Consider the following 14864-nt stretch of genomic DNA (forward strand, 5'->3'; position numbering starts at 1 on the left):
AGGCTTAATGAAAGATTCAAGCAAACTCTATACTAACCCAATTTTGTTACAGATAGTTGAATATCCAAAGCTTGAAAATTAGAAAACTGATGATGTAAATGTTACATCAATTATAGAGGATACAAGTGATAAGCAACTTGGTAAGGCTTTAATTTTATATACACCATTAACTTGTATGCCTATTTTGCAAATTAAGGCAAATTTTGAAGAAGACTCATGCAATATATTAGTAGAGGATGAAGTAAAATAGAAAGAGAAAGAGACTAATAAAGCTTTTATTCAATTTTCAAGTGCAAAGGCTACAGAGCTTACAACTATGACACCTATGCAACAAGTAATTTCTACACAAGTGTAGCAGCCAGAATTGAGATCAATTGAAAAGGGGAAACAACTGAAATTATCACTACCAAGTGATATATCTTCACAATTTTAGGATGTGACTCATTTAGGTGAGGAAGATGATGAGTCAATGAGCCTTGATGAGGTAATTGTAATACCTATGTATGATTTGAAAAATTATACACTAGAGAAAATGCAAGGGCGACAAACCTTGTTGAGTCATAAGGAAAAACAAGAACTAAGAAAAGAGCATAAGAGAAGGTAAGTGCTACATACTATCAAAGATATTTTTTAAGATGCATTTGAAATCATAGATTTGAACAATCAACATACAATTTTGAATTAGCTTCTATATTTAGTCAATAAAATTCAAACATAAGACATACACACCAACAAAAAATTATTATAGTGGTCTAAAAGAAGAATGTAGAAAAAAGTGTTACAAAAAGTCTCACAAGAACCTATACATAGACAAACTAATCTTTCTACACCAGTCACATAGTTGGAAACAATTTTGCAAACCATTAATTCCTTATATTTGAAATTGTGTGATATTTATTTCTTTATAGTAGGTAATACACACTCATTAGAGCTATTACATGTAGACATTGAAGTGAGTGTTATTATATTGGGTAAGAATGCAAGTTCAAGTTTATCCTCTTATAGTGAAAATTGATCATAGAACAAGAAGATGAGGAATATGCTGAAAAGACTAAGTCTGATGAACCCAACAAACTTCAAATAGTGAAGAGACTCCCTCCAATGACTATGGAACAAGTATGTGAAAAATTGATAGGATCTAAAAGTATTATGAGATTCAAAGATATTTAGTATGATTCTTTGAATATTGTTGATCAAGTTAAGCTTGAAAGTGCCATGATTTATATGATGATTAAATTTAAATGCACATCCCTGGAACTGGGTACTAGATTTCTAGTGGGATTGTACAAAAGAGTGGATGTCAAGTGTAAATGGGCATTGTCTTTTGAAAAGAAAATAAGAGAGACAACATTGGAATAAGCTATGCAAAATTTGGGGAGGTCTCATATTTCTATAGCCCTTAAATATTTTGTCAAGAATTTTATGCTGACAGACATGGCTTATAAGATTTAAAAAAATAAAACTCATGAAGTTGAGCAAGACAATATTTAGATATGGAAAGAAGCATTTGGATTGCTTACTCCATCTGTGGAAGTGAGGGAAGGCTGAGATGCAATTTAATTTGAAGATGAATACAAACAAGAGATGGCCAAGCTGACTGAGGAGATTCAATAAATTGTCATTCAGTGTGAACAAAAAGAGACTGTCACAATTGAAGATGACAATGAAACTCCTCCACCTAATACAAATATACCAACTGAAGAGGAAATTAAAGGCTTAATGAAAGATTCAAGAAAACTCTGTACTAACCAAATTTTGTTATAGATAGTCGAATATCCAAAGCTTGAAAATAAGGAGACTAATGATGTAAACATGACATCAATTATAGAGGATAAAAGTGTTGAGCAACTTGGTAAGGCTTTGATTGTATATACACCATTAACTTGTATGCCTCTTTTGTAAAAGAAGGCAAATTTTGAAGAAGAATAGTGCACTAAATTGGTAGAGGATGAAGTAAAATAGAAAGAGAAAGAGACTACTTAATCTCATATTCAATTGCCGAGTGTAAAGGCTATAGAACTTACAACTGTGACACCTATGCAACAAGTGATTTCTATACAAGTGTAGCAGCCAAAATCAAGATCAAATATGTAGGGGGAAAAACTAAAATTTTCACTACCAAGTGATACATCTTCACAATCTCAAGATGTGACTCATTCAAGTGAGGAAGATGATGAGTTAGTGAGCCTTGATAAGGTAATTACATTACCTATGTATGATTTGAACAATCATACACTAGAGAAAATGCAAGAGCTACAAACCTTGTTGAGTTGTAAGGAAAAACAAGAACAATTAAGAAGAGAGCATAAGAGAAGGTAGGTACTACATACTATCAAAGACATTTTTAAAGATGCATTCGAAATCAAAGAATTGAACAATCAAAATAAAATTTTGGATTATCTTGTATATTTAGTTGATCAAATTTAGATAGAAGACATAGACACAAATGACAAATTATTATTGTGGTCTAAAAGAAGAATGGAGAAAAAAGTGTTATAGAAAGTCTCACAAGAACATGTACATAGAAAAACTGAGATTTCTACATTAGTCACACATCTGGAAGTAATTTTTCAAACCATTAATTCCTTATATTTGAAATATCATGATATTGATTTCTTTATAGAAAACACTACACACTCATTAGAGCTATTAAATGTAGACATTGGAGTGAGTGTTATTACATTGGGCATGAATGCAAGAATGCAAGTTCAAGCTCATCCTCTTATAGTGAACTAAAATTCAATCAAAAGAGGTTAGCCAAGCTCAAGGCTAAAGATATAGAGATTAGGCATATGTTGACACTGATTCACCTTCATGTATTGCCATACATAGAGATTATTCAAAAGGTGATCTTTGTTGCCAAATACATTTTGAAGAAAGAGACACATTTTTCACATATAACAAGATTCATTGATCTAGCTATTGAGCTAGAGATTCAGTTTCAAATTTTGGAATAAGTTTAGGAATGATGGAGTAAAGGCTATGCCCATATTGTGGCAAGCCATCAACAATTCTTTACTAAAGATCAATTAGTCCCAGTAGCCCCATGTTCCATCTGTGACAAAAACAAGAGGGATATGAAAGAATAAAAGGGAAAATGAAAGAATAAGGCAAGGTGAAGCTGAATAAAACAAGGAGAAGCAATGCCCAAACCAAACATCACCTATTAGATCTTACAGGATCAAACTGTATTCTCTTAGGGAGTACTCATATTTTTGAAAGAAATGATTATTCATGACAAAGTGTTTTTTCCACTAATATCAAAGGGGGAGATTGTTGATCTCTAAGACTATGCTTTTGATTAGTGTCCAAATGCTTATTCATTTACTAGGAAAGATTACAATGTCATCACTACGAGTGAGTTATCTAGTAAATATAGAAGCCAAGTCACAATATGAAGAAGTATGCATGATTGAGCATCATAGCATTCAAGTGTTGAGTAGTTCAATTTTGGCCAACTTTTATATGATATTTAGTATTTATAGAGCCAGCTAAGAATTTGATCATGCATCATTTTTGAAGGTAATGATCCCAAGGCATGCAATTCAACCAATCAAAAAATGGGATAGAAATGACAAAAGATGAAGAAGTGTAAGTCATCAATCAAAATCTCGAACCTTCATAAAACATCTATTTTAGGAGGATTCTAGCCCTAGATTTAGGTATAGAGAGAAGGAGAAGTATCCTTATGTGTGTGTGTGCATGTGAAGGAGTGAAGACTAATTTTGAAAGAATATCAAAGAGAGAGCAATCAGAGGAGTGAAGGACTGAATAGGGTATTAGAACAAGAGATCAGATTAGAGATACAACAAAGAGGAGACCCAAAATCATCTTATAGAGAAATTTGAGGGTCAGATACTCAATCCATTATTGTTAATTGAGATAGGGTAAATCTCTTAATAGAGTGGTCTTAATAGACCTACATAAACCTCCTAATAGAGTCCTTACTTCATTGTAAGTGTTAAATCCTCTACCAAAGTGAGACCTAGTAGTCTCAAATACTTTTAACAAGGCAGATCCCTCACATGGTAGACCATATCTTATGACAAACATTGTAACCCTAACAAGCTAACTTTATTGTTACAACAATGAAGATTTGTGGGTTTCGTCCCCACTTCAGTTTTACCTTCATCTTGAAGTGTTTCTGGGTAGCCAAATCATTATGTTATGTGTTGAAATATTGTATGGATGTGATGTATTTCATTTATGTTTCAGCATTATACTTTTAATGATAGATCTATTATATGAGATGAATTAGGTGTGCATTTATGAAATTAGGTTTGAAATCAAAAGTTTAAGATCTTGATTCACACTCCCCCCCCCCTCCCCCCCCCCCAAAAAAAAAAAATCTTGTTTCCCATATACTTATTCCAACAGTTTTGACCTCTAATTATAATAAAAGGTCATTAACTTTATTAGACAATAAATTCTTTAATTTATTTAATTTTCTTATGCACTTTTTAATTAAAATATTCTTTTCTTTTCTTTTCTCCACTTAATTGTTTATGCAAAGCACTTTTAAAAGTATACTTTATTATTCTAATTAATAATTCTAATTAAAGCTTTTTATTTAATGTAACTCTAATTTAATTATTATTAATTAAATTATTACAATGAATCAATATTAAATCTTTATTATTTAAATTCTTTTAATCCAATTTCTCAAATTATACTTTTAAATTAAACCTTTTAAATTAAAGCATTTAAAAAAAAAATTAATTGATTAAATATCATCAAATTTATATATTTTCCTTTTAATCAAATAATATTTAAAAATTATAATATTATAAGATTAATCCAAAAGTCATGATTAAATTATTTAGCAAATAAATCACATAGCCAAAACTACATAAAAGCAACATAAGCACGATCGACCAAAAAATAATAAAACAACACATGCAAATATGAACTCACAGGTTTAAAATAGGTAAACAATCAAATACATGTCCTCATTCTTAGGACAAGTAATTAGGCTATGGTTGGGATTTGACCTGAACATTATCTCCCAACTCTTATTATTATTGAGTTATTGGGATAGGACACACTCATCCTAACAATTCAAGGAAGTTGATGTCTTGTACTTGCAAACCTATATAAAAGACAAACATGTACATGTGAATATATATAAAATAAAAATAGAGAATAAAGGGCAATGTTGCATCATGTAGATCTTGACTAGAAGGTGACTACAACTCCCTCCCATAACCGTATCAAGCATGTCAAATAGAAAAGTAAAATAAAACATGCACCACATACACATGCAAGTATCGGGTAAGTATAACAGTAAATCTTGAATATAAATAACATCATATTATAACATGAACATCTCATTATCATGAGAACATAATAAACATCTTTTGAAGACATATCATATGAAATCATCATAAAAGTAATTTCATTAACTAACTAAGAGTAATTAAAGCATCGCCATTGCAAGTAGGAAATTATTACTACCTAATTTAATCAATTACTTAACATGTTAAAGTATAACATTTCAAATATCAATTCATGATTAACACATTCCATGAAAGAGTCATATAGGACTTTAGCCAATGAATTTTACAATGATAGAAAGGGACTAGTATTACAAGCTATCTCATTTCAATTAAAATCTTTTTCACTAAATAAAATAATTGGACTTGATATTGAATCAAATCGTTCTCTTAGAGTCTCCAATTCTTTTTGCACTTCATCTTTTCGTTGCTCCAAATCCTCTAAAGACTCTGAATTGTCAGATATCTTTGTAAATGTGTTCCCAATGTTCCCAACAATTTTTATTATTGATTTCACTTCCTTTACTAGATCTATTAGCTTACCTCTAATTCTAATAACCTTCTCTATCATTTTACTTTCCATTTTATTTTCCATGTTTTCTTCAACCTTGCTTATTGTTGTAGATTGTAAATCTATCTCTTGATCATAGATAGCTTCAATTATAGTATCCGCTTGATTAGTTAAGGGATCTTCCCTATTGTATTTTACTTTAGGTACTAACTCTACTAAGATACTTATGGTGTTTCTCAATACTCGTTTCTTCTTTGTGTTGTCTCCAATGGCTTTTCTCTTCACATTTTATGTATATTCTGTTAACTCTTTGGGCTTCAACTTGTTAACATCTAATAGTGTGGAAATGATTTACTCTGTCGGATACAATTTTTAATTGTGTATTGTCTTTGATGTTACATAAATGTCATATCAGTCATCAGACAGAGTCTACTAAGCTTAGATGATCAACAAAGCAATTTACAGTGTTAACCGAGCTCTCATGATTAACGAAGAAAAGTTAATGTTTACCGAGCTCACTCAGGCATCAAAGGATTTTGTAGCAGAAAGTTAGTGTTAACCGAGCTCCCAAGGTTAATGAAGAAAATTTAATGTTTACCGAGATCACTTGGGCATCAAAAGATTTTGTAGCAAAAAGTTAGTGTCAACCGAGCTCCCAAGGTTAACAAAGAAAAGTTAATGTCTACCGAGATCACTCGGTTATCAAAGAAAATGTGGCAGAGAGTTAGCTTCTACTGAGCTCACAAAGTCAGCAAAGGAAGGTCAGTGCTAACCGAGTTCACTCAGTCTCCAAAGGATTTTTGCAGGGTTTGCAGTGTTTACCCAGCCTCACTTGGTTAACACTAGAAAACCATTCTGGAGCAGTGATCACCGAGCTGGGTCGGCCAACGAAGGATTTTATTGTTTTGATATTAAGTTCAATTGTTTCATGCAGCTGACTGATGTAATTTTTTTTTGTTTTTGTAACTTATATTTGAGCTGACTTGATAATCTAAAATGTATATATTTAGATGTTCAAGTTGTGAATTAAGGTGTGTGTGAGTATATGGATGAGGATGGAATAAGTGAATATTGAGCGAATTTTGATGAAAGATTAGATATCCTGGAGGAGTTGCAAAGTTGTATTCAATCAGTAAGGATCCAGTAAAGTAGAACAGAGATCTATAATCAGCAAAAGATAACTTGCATATCTTTTAGGTCACCTCATTGTTGCTTTCTAATCATTGTAACAGTGAATTTAGAATCTCTTAACAGAGTTGGTTTAACAACCATTTTTTAAATCCTCTAACAAGGTGATAGTTCAGTTGAATTGTTCTAAAGACCTCTAACTAGGCCACTCCTAATAGGGTGATTAAATCCTCTAACAAGGTCACACCTAATAGTGTGCATTGTAACCTTTAACAGAGTTGGCTCCTAATAGGGCTCACTTCAGAAGAGTGAAAATTGGTGACTAGTTACTTGGTGGTTTTTCCCATATTGAGTTTCCATGTTAAATCTGGTGTCTCTTGTGTTCATTTATTTTAACCTTTGCAAGAATAATAACAACTATTAATGCTAGATGATCAATAATTAGTTAACCTATCGAGATTCAGTATTCCTGCACTATTTACTGAGTATCAATAGTAAGTAAATATTATAGACATCTAAGAGATTTTTGGAATTGTTTTTGTGGTAACTGATTCACCCCTCCCCTCTCAGTTACTTCATCTATATTTCCAACAATTGGTATTAGAGCCTTTGGTGCTTACAGGACAAGATTTCAAGGATCTAAGCCAAAGATCAGGATGTCTTATAAGAGGGAAATTCCAAGACTTAACAGGGACAACTTCTCAACATGGCAAGGGTTGATGAGACTTCATCTAGCTTCTATTGGAGATACATGACTAAAATACCTTGACAAAAAATATGCAAAACCAGTTGGTACACTATCTGTCATTGATATTGTTGAAAAGAAGACCCACAATATTATAGTGATAGATATAGCATCTGCTATGAGTTATGAAGAATTTGATGACATCAAGGATTGCAAATCTGCTTTTGAAATGTGGAAAAAGCTAAAAGAAATCTATGGAAGAGATGATAATGAAAGAAGAGCCAAAGCAAAAAGTCTAAGAGGACAATTTGATCAGATGAGGATGAGAGAGGATGAAAACATTGTAAAATATGTTGAAAGAGTCAAAGCATCTAGAGGAGATATCAAGGAGGAGATAGTTATAAGTAAAGTTCTTAGAACTCTACTTCCCATTTATGCGATTAGAGTTTTTGCAATTCAAGAAAGAAGATGTGAAGCAAATCATAAGATAAATCTAGAGGCCATAGTTGGAAGATTAACTGCATTTGAACTAGAAAACTTTGACAACTATGTTCTAGCTTCCAAAAATATTAAATCAACATTTGAAGCCAATCTTTCACTCAAGGAGAAAAGTAAAAAGAAAAAGGAATCTCAGTTAGGAAGTGAAGATGAATCGGACCAAAGTTTAGACAGTGATCTTGAGGTGATTGAAGCTCTACTAGCAAGAAAATAGTTTAGAGGCAGAGGAAAATATAAAGGTAAAGTTTCTCTAATCTATTTTTTATTGAAGAAATTGGTCATATTGCTGCTAGGTGCCCAAACAATTAGAACAAAGATGAGAAGAAAGGTTACAAGTACAATGGAAAGAAAGACTTCAAATCATTCAAGGATAAAGGTAAGAAAACATGCTTTATGGCTAAAAATTCTAATGATTCTAATGATGAAGAAGAAGATGAAATTGTCGACATTGCTGTGAAAGATGAGTCTAATAATGATGAGGAAATGGCACTCATTTCTCATATGAGCAAAAATGATACATGGATCATAGATAGTGGTTGTTCTCATCACATGACTGGTGATAAAACTAAGTTTGAGTACTTTTAAGACTATGATGGTGGCAGTGTAAGATTTGGTAACAATGAACCTTGTTGTATAAAAGGAAGAGGAAGAATCTCTCTAACTAAAGAACTTATATGTGATAATGCTTATTGGGTAGAAGGACTAAAGCATAATCTGTTGAGTGTGGCACAACTACTCAATAATGGATTCAAAGTAGAATTCATGAATGGAAAAGCAAGACTGTTGGATGGCAAAGGAAAACTAATTGGATTAGGCACTCAAACAAAAGGTAACTTATTTTATCTTGAACTTGGTGAATATTCATGTTTTATTGCTCAAGTTGAAGAAAGTTAGTTATGGCATAAAAGGTTGTGTCATGCAAATTTTGATAACTTGGTGGAGATAAGAAAATTCAAGAAAGTAAGAGGCATTCCAAATATAAAGAAACTTGAGGTTGGTCTATGCAAAAATTGTCAGATTGGTAAAATGGGAAAGACTAGTTTTAAAAGTAAAAACTATCTGTCAGAAGATATATTAGAAATTGTGCATACTGATTTATGTGGACCCATTGGAATTGAAAGGTATACTAGAGAAAAGTTATTCATTCTTTTTGTTGATGATTACTCAAGAATGATGACTGTCATGTATCTAAAGAACAAATCAGAAGCATTTGAGAAATTCAAATGGTATCTGGCCAGAGTAGAAAAGGAAACAGGAAAAAGATTGAAATGCTTGAGGTTAGATAGAGGTGGAGAATTCATTTCACATGAGTTCAATAAATTTTGCATTGAGAGAGGAATCAAAAGACAAGTATCAGGCCTTGGAACTCTTAAACACAATAGAATAGCTGAAAGGAGGAACATATCTATGATGGATTGTGCAAGAACCTTAATGATTGAAAAGAACATTACTATCAAATATTGGAAGGAAGCTATCAGCACTGCAGTTCATACCTTGAACTGAGTATAGCTTAAAAAAGACTCATTCAAAACTCCCTATGAGCTATGGTATGGCTATAAACCTAATGTAAGTTATCTAAAAGTATTTGGAATTAAATGTTACATTTTGAAAGAATCTAGAAAAGGAAAAATTTGATTTTAAAGGTGATGAAGGAATATTTTTTGGATACTCTTGCAAAAGTAGAGCATATAGATGTTTGAACTTGTCTACTTACAAAGTCATAGAAAGTGCACATGTGAAAGTTGATGAGTTTGTAGAAAGGACCGAAGAAGAAAGCAAAAGGGAACCAAAAGATTATAGAAGGTTTGTTTTCACTGAACCTGATATAGTACCAGTCAATCAGGAATCTTCTACTCCCGAATCATCAATAATCGAGTTACAAGAAGTTCAAACTGAGCTACAACAACCTGAGTTACATTCAAATGCTATCGAGCAAGTGTCTACCCAGTCTGAAAGACCCGAGCCAATATCTACCAAGCTAGAATAGCCAGAACCTGAAGTTGAAGTACAAAAAGATAACAATGAAATTCTTTTAAGAGGCAAGGAACCTGTATTAGCAAAATATGTCAGGGGACATCATTCAGCAGATTAGATCATTGCAGACAAATCTGAAGGAACCATGACAAGAAGTAAGTTGAAAGGTTATTTACTTGCCGATTTTGAACTTAGAAATATCAATGATGCATTGGGAAATGATAGTTGGATCAAGGCTATGAATGAAGAGATAGAATAGATAGAGAAAAAAAAGACATGGACTCTTGTACCCAGGCCTAAAGATAAAAATATGATTGGAACTAAGTGGGTATTCAGAAACAAGTTGGATGAAGATGGTAAGGTATCAAGAAAGAAAGCTAGACTAGTATGCAAAGGATATGCTCAAGAAGAAGGAATAGACTATAGAGAAACTTTTGCTCCTATTGCAAGATTGGAAGGAGTCAGAACCTTACTAGCATATGCTTCTCACAAAGGATTCAAAATTTATCAGATGGATGTCAAGTCAGCATTCCTCAATGGTATACTAGATGAAGAGGTTTACATTGAACAACCTGAAGGTTTTTTTGATCCAGATAAGAACATGGTCTACAAATTACATAAGGCATTGTATGGTCTAAAACAAGCCCCTAGAGCATGGTATGAAAGATTGCATAACTATATTATTTAGATTGGTTTTCAAAGAACTAATGATAACATTAGCTTGTATATAAAAGAAGGACCAGATAATAAGATTGTTTTGGTAGAAATATTTGTAGATGATACTATTTTCACAGGGAATGATGATTTTTGCAAAGAATTTTTGGAACAAATGAACAAGAAATTTGAAATGTCTATGTTTGGAGAGATTAAATTCTTTGTTGGTCTTCAAATTCAGTAGAATAAAAAATTGTATCTACATCACTCAATCAAAATACATCAAGGAGATATTGAAAAAGTTTGGTATGGAAGATTGTAAACCAGTTGGGACTCCTATGTGTACTGGATTAAAACTTACCAATGAAGATGAATCAAAAGAAGTAGATTAAACATTGTATAGATCTATGATTGGAAAGTTGCAGTATGTAGTTCATACTAGGCCAGATATTGCCCTTGTAGTTGGTATTGTAGCAAGATTTTCAGCAAAACCAAGAGATAATCATATGATGGCAATCAAAAGAATAATGAGATATTTGAAAGGAACTAAAGATTATGGTTTATGGTATAAATTTGGCGGTAATCTAGATTTGAAAGTGTTTACTAATGCTGATTGGGCAGGAAACATTGATGACATAAAAAGTACAAGTGGAGGAGCATTCTTTCTTGGAAATCGGTTGATTTCTTGGACAAGCAAAAAGCAGAATTGTACATCTCAATCTACAGCAGAGGCAAAGTATGTTGCTGCTGTAGTAAACTATTCTAATATTGTTTGGTTTAAATAGTTCTTGGAAGGCATGAAGGTGGAAATCAAAGAACTAGTTGTTATGTTTTGTGATAATACAAGTGCAATAAACATATCTAAGAATCCAGTGATGCATTCCAAAACCAAGCACATTGCAATAAAATATCATTTTGTCAGAGAATTGGTGCAAGATAAGGAGATCAGATTGGAATATGTTCATACAAAGGAACAAATTGCTAACATATTCACAAAGCCATTACCTAAGGATGCATTCTTGTATCTAAGATTTAAGTTAGGGGTCACTCCCCTATCTGAAGTTCACTAAAATAAAGTTTTAGTGATGCATCAACGCATACCAAATTGAAGATCTATCAGTTGATGCAACATAATCAGAAAAAATTGCATATGAATTAGTACTAAAGGTACATTAAAATTCATTTAAGTTGTGTTGTCTTTGGCATGTGTTGTCAAAGAGGGAGAGTTTTATTAAGTTTTACTGTCATATCTTTCTGAAATTTGTTTGAGAAGAAGAGTTTGCTATAGAATTCCTTGATAGAGGGAGATTACTGAAAGAGGGAGAGTTTGCTATCTAATAGAGAAAGTTGTTCTGATAGAAAAAGGCTTGTTAGACTTGTTTTCAAATTTTATTCTGCTATGACATGTTGTGTTGCCATCAATGCCAAAGAGGGAGATTGCTGGATACAATTATTAATTGTGTATTGTCTTTGATGTTACACAAATGTCATATCAGTCATTAGACAGAGTCTACTGAGCTCATATGATCAACAAAGAAATTTACAGTGTTAACCGAGCTCCCATGATTAACGAAGAAAAGTTAATGTTTATCAAGCTCACTCAGGCATCAAAGGATTTTGCAGAAGAAAGTTAGTGTTAACTGAGCTCCCAAGGTTAACAAAGAAAAGTTAATGTTTACCGAGCTCACTCGGGCATCAAAAGATTTTGTAGCAAAAATTTAGTGTCAATCGAGCTCCCAAGGTTAACAAAGACAAGTTAATGTCTACTGAGATCACTCGATTATCAAAGAAAATGTGGTAGAGAGTTAGCTTCTACCGAGCTCACAAGGTCAGCAAAGGAAGGTCAGTGCTAACCAAATTCACTTGGTCTCTAAAGGATTTTTGCAGGGTTTGTAGTGTTTACCAAGCCTCACTTGGTTAACACTAAAAAACCATTCTAGAGCAGTGATCACCGAGCTGAGTTGGCCAGCTAAGGATTTTATTTTTTTGATATTAAGTTCAATTGTTTCATACAGCTAACTGATGTAATATTTTTGTTGTTGTTGTAACTTATATTTGAGCTGACTTGATAATCTGAAAGGTATACATTTAGATGTTCAAGTTGTGAATTAAGGTGTGTGTGAGTATATGGATGAGGATGGAATAAGTGAATATTGAGCGAATTTTGATGAAAGATTAGATATATTTTGGAGGAGTTGCAAAGTTGTATTTGATCAGTAAGGATCCAGTAAAGTAGAATAGAGATTTGTAATCAGAAAAAGATAAGTTGCATATCTTTCAGGTCACCTCATTGTTGCTTTCTAATCATTGTAGCAGTGAATCTAGAATCTTTTAACAGAGTTGGTTTAACAACCATTTTGTAAATCCTCTAACAAGGTGACAGTTCATTTGAATTTTTCTGAAGACCTCTAACCAGGCCACTCCTAATAGGGTGATTAAATCCTCTAACAAGGTCACACCTAACAGTGTGCATTGTAACCTTTAACAGGGTTGGCTCCTAATAGGGCTCACTTTAGAAGAGTAAAAATTGGTGACTAGTTACTTGGTGGTTTTTCCCATATTGGGTTTCCACATTAAATCTGGTGTCTCTTGTGTTTATTTATTTTAACCTTTGCAAGCATAATAATAACTATGAATGCTAGATGATCAGTAATTAGTTAACCTACTGAGTTACAGTATTCCTGCACTATTTACCGAGTATCAGCAGTAAGTAAATATTATAGACATCTAAGGGATTTTTGGATTTTTTTTTGTGGTAATTGATTCACCCCTTTCCTCTCAGTTACTTCATCTATATTTCCAACATACTCTTTACATAAATCTCCAACTTCTTCCTCTATCATAATTTTCATCGATTCATGTTGATTCAATGTATTAGACTCAAGACTTATCTTTCTTCTCACTTGATATTCTTCTTCACTCTTTTCCTATTTCCCTTCTTATTGATTTTTTTCAATCATTTTATTTTTATTTTTAGGTGCAACTATCTCCACCTTTCCTATAGATAGTTCTAGTTTATTGGATATGTCAACACCTTTGGAATCATCAATTGGTGACTTCTCCTATTGTGCTTCTAGTTCCTATACCTATTTATGAATGTATTTTACCACATTTCCAATTATATATTGAACTGTAAAGGTATCAACAACTTAAACAGGTGATGAGTGCCCTTGATTTTTGTCACAAAGATTTAGAATCTTTCTCTACATACTACTATCTCATCATATAATTTTTGAGTTTCTTCTACAAGAATTTGCATTGTCCTTTACTTTACTCCAAACTTTTTATTGTGATCTTAATAGAATTTCTTGGAATCCTCAGTGCTTAGCTTTGGTTGAGATGCCATTAGATATTTCTCAATTATGTAATTATCCATTTGTAGAGTAGATGACCTCCTTGCATCAATAGGTTGTTTAATCTCACCAATAATAATTGAATGTATCTCTTGGGGTGCTTTCTTGAATTTATGAAGATGTAGAATAATTGCTTCATTAATTTTCTTCTTACCTTCTTCATTTGAAAGATTGTATCTTCTCTTCAATAGTTCTGATCCTCCTACCTCCATTAGACCTTTGAAAATGTATTCAATTATAGGTTCTTTTCTTTACATTCCTCTCTCCTTCATTCTAAATCGTGTATATCTAACTCTTCACTTTTTTATTCTTCTTCTATCTTATGTTTCTTGACCTATTTCTTCTTCCTAGAAACTTCCTTGGTTGGATAGATCTTCTTCTTTACTTATTTATTCTTCTCTTCTTTGGTAACTAATGGAGTAGCCTTCCTCTTTACTCTTTGATAGGTGGTGTGGATGTTGGTCGATGGATCCTCTATCACCATCATTGTTGTATGAAATGTCCCAAATCCTTCACTTGGTGTCCGATGGACTTGACCAGTTGATTTCCTCCTAAATTTTTTTGGTATCTTCATCTCCTTTAGGATACCTAAAAAAAATTACAGGTACCAAACCTTTTCTCACTTGTGTCCACAAGTTTAAACAACAACATGTCAATATGAATACTAACTTCATTTTCCCTAACCTCATAACCCATAGGTGGAAGCCAATGGGTTATGGGTTAAACTACTTGCAATATGCATGAATTTGTTTTCACTAGGAAAAAATTATAATTTTTGTACTTCTCTA

Source organism: Cupressus sempervirens, chromosome 1 (genome assembly GCF_028749045.1).
Source record: "Cupressus sempervirens isolate cs-2001-9-10 chromosome 1, ASM2874904v1, whole genome shotgun sequence".
NCBI lineage: Eukaryota > Viridiplantae > Streptophyta > Pinopsida > Cupressales > Cupressaceae > Cupressus > Cupressus sempervirens.